The sequence below is a fragment of the Gracilinanus agilis genome, chromosome 1, assembly GCF_016433145.1.
Source record: "Gracilinanus agilis isolate LMUSP501 chromosome 1, AgileGrace, whole genome shotgun sequence".
Classification (NCBI taxonomy): domain Eukaryota; kingdom Metazoa; phylum Chordata; class Mammalia; order Didelphimorphia; family Didelphidae; genus Gracilinanus; species Gracilinanus agilis.
Window position 1 is genome coordinate 37,821,617 of NC_058130.1, and position 3,640 is coordinate 37,825,256.

Consider the following 3,640-nt stretch of genomic DNA (forward strand, 5'->3'; position numbering starts at 1 on the left):
CATTTCTCTTCTTCATCTAACTTTGTATACAATATATTTGCTTGGTTGGTTTTTGGTCATTTGTTTTACCACTCAACTAAAGTATCATAAATATCCCATTATATTGCAGAAGGGATCTTGGGTTGTCAAATACTGTGCCAGTAGAACAGAAGTTCTTCCTGGCCAGCTGCTTAGCATTGCTTGCCTCAGTTTCCTCCTATGTAAAATGAAGAATTTGTGATAGGCCTGTGAGGTCCCCTCCAGCTTCACATTGATGATTTTAAAAAGATCCTATGATCTAGAAAAGAACCTACCAATCCAGATAAACTTTGAATATGGGTCTTGCAGTGGGTTGCTTATTGTCATCTGAAGATCTGGCTGGCTAAGTTCCCAGAGGCATATGACCAGGATAGTTGCAGGGTGATAAATTCTTGTCCATGGCAGCTCACAAAAACCATCTAGTAGAGCACAGAGAGTGTGTTATCTGTGTGTGTGGTTGGAGTACCCACACCAATGAATCATGATTCCTTGAAATATTGAAGAATAAGTATTATGTTTAGAGGCCCATCCATCAGAATCAGGTATTTGCAGGCTGGGATAAGGTCAGCAAGTTTATGATTCTAAATGCAGTACTCAGATAAGAGAATGCATAAAAATCTCTTTATTCTCCACATGGATATCAGGGCCATGTGCCTTATAAACATCTGGCTTGTATTAAGTTATTAATAATGTAATATTTATATAAATGTTGTTATTAATTATATAATTGTTATTGATATTAAATTAAATGACATATACAATGACTGTATTCCATTAATAATTTACTTAATTTGTTTTGGCGCATATAATGCTCTGAATCTCATGAAATAAGCAGAGTAAAACACCCTTGGAGATAAAAGATGCTCATATACCAGAGATTGGTTATTTCTTCCAGATAAGAGCTCATCTTCAGTTAATTATCGCAATGGGCAAGTTCTCCTATAAGAGAGGATATTTGGCTAGCTCCTTGCAAATATAGTGGGAGGAAATATGGTGTACATAGTCTGAGAGCTGATCTTGGAATCAGGAAAAACTGTTTTCAAGACTTACTTCTGTCACACATCTGTATGACCCTGGATGGGTCACTTAATTTCTTTGCTCTCCTATACAACTCTGTAAGTTGCAAAAAAGATGGCAATGAGCACTGGTAGGAAGTGTTTCTTCATAGCAAGTTCTCTATGCCAATGAAACTACAAATTCTTTTCCAATCTCATTTAACTGTTTAAGTTTAATTCTAATTGTACTTGGAATCATATACACATGTGTATAATTTTATGAATTGACTAGAGCAAGAAAAATGTCTCTAAGTTCCATCTCCAGATTTGTGCACCAGTTTGCCCCACCTGGAATTCTCTGCCTCTTAGCATCCCAACATTCCTTCAAAGCTAGCTCAGATGCCACCTCCTACTTTGCCACCCTTCCTCATTCCCAGAGAAGTTAAGACTCAGTTGTCTTATATTTACTTGGCTATTTTGCATGTTGCACCTCTCTAGTCAAACATAAGCTCCCTGAGGGCAAGAAATGTTTGGGTTTTGCCTTTGTGGCCCCAGGATGTGACACAGATCAGTGCTAGACATGCTGAAGCCCAGTTGTCAGTGCTGAATTAATGTTGGTTGCATTGAATTAAATAGAAAATAGATTTGGAACTGAAAGTCAAGTGGTCATTTGATAGATCCACCTTTTCCCATCTTTGGTCTTCCTCACTGACTGTAGCCAGCTCCTAGTCAAAGAGAAAAACCCAAGAACAGAAGTGTCTGAATCTTGTTACAGGCTAAAGGGTTCAAACACAAACAGAGGTCCTTTTTGTCTAGTTTAGACAAAGGATAAAGTTGAGGGTTCAGATGCAAATTTAGAGATTGTCATTTTCCTTGGAGCTCTAGCATTCTACTGTGTTTCCCTTATGCAGCAATTTCTGTTGCTCTCCGAATTCATGAGTATCCTGCTAAAGCAATTACTCATGGGTAATAAAATGCCTGGACCGAAGGAATAAAAGGCAGCAGAACAATTAGAACCAACTCCTTAGTGCCACAGCATTCCTCCAAAACAATTTATGTGGGTCCAATAACCTGGAATAGAAATGACTCAACAGTCAAAAAAGCTTACATGGTCATAGATGGAGAGCTGGAAGGAATGAACAGTAACCCAAATCCCTCCTTCCATATGTCATTGGATCATTGATTAATGGAGGGGATCTCAGTAATTATTCAATCCAAACCCCCCATTTTACAAAAAAAAAGAAACTAAGGTTTAGAGAGATGAAATGACTTGGCTGATGTGCCAAAGATAATAAGTGGCAAAAGTGAGGATCTCAATTCAGGTCTTCAAACTCCAAAAGCAAGAGCTCTTTCCACTGTTCCAGGCTGCCTCTCAAAACTCATCATAGGTTGCAATAAGGAGATAAAGCTGGTATGTGGATGGAAGAAGAGCATCCAGGACATGAAGGGCCTCAATAAATGAGGATGGGTTGAAGAAACTGTGGACATTTACCCTGGAGAAAAGGAGATAACCCAGGAGCATGGTAGGTATAATAAAGTATCTGAGAGGCTAGTAGAAGGCTTAGACTTGCTCTGCTTATCCCAGAAGACAGAACTAGAAGTAATGGGAAGAAGCTTCTCCTAAATATTACAATCCAAAAGTGGAATGGGCTACTTCAGGAGGGAGTGGATTGCCCCTCAAGAGAGGTTGAGTAAAGATTGGAAAACACTGGAGGATGCTGTAGATTCTCATTGAAGTCTGGATGGGAATAGATGGCTTTTATGCACTAGTAATCCCTACTGACTCACTGATTCTGTTTCTCTGACACTCTAGCACTGCATCTTCGATCCAAGGTAAAGATGCTAACTCTTGGAAAGAACTCGGTGATGACTAAATCAGTTAGCAAATTCAGGAAGTTGACCATGTTCTTTAATTTCTGGTGCCTGAAGGCAGTGGACCACATTAAGGGTATAAAAAGAGCAGGCAAGCCTTTTCCTGCAGTGTTATTCTTAGGGTGCTATTCTGGTTGAAGAAATGCACAATAAACATGCAAAGAATCCTCTCATGTAGGACTCAACACAATTCAACATGGATTCGTTAAACACTTAATGTGTACCAGGCACTGTGCGAGGGGCTGAAGATACAAATATTTTAAAAAGGAATCTAAATATTCTGCCCTCAAAGAATTTACATTCTACTGCGGTGGGATAGGAGAGACAATTGGCATGCATATAAGTAAATAAAATATATCAAAATAATGTTGGAGGGCAAAGCACTAACATTTGAAGGAATCAGGAAAAAATTTTTATAGGAAGTGGAAATAAAGCTGAAACTTGAAGAGATCCAGGTGTTCCTAGAAACAGAGGTGAGAAGGGAGATCACTCCATGTGTAGGACAGTGCCAAAGTTCAGAAGTATGAGAGAATGCTGAGGGAGAGGAATAAAAAGAAGTAATGTTCAAATGAAATGTAGAATGCATGAAGAATAGTGATGTATCATCAGCCTGGGAAGATAGGATGAAGCCAGATTGTGAAGGACTTTAATACAAAAGAGAAAGAAAGAGGAAGGAAGGAAGGAAGGAAGGAAGGAAGGAAGGAAAGAAGGAAGGAAGGAAGGAAGGAAGGAAGAAAGGAAGGAAGGAAGAAGAG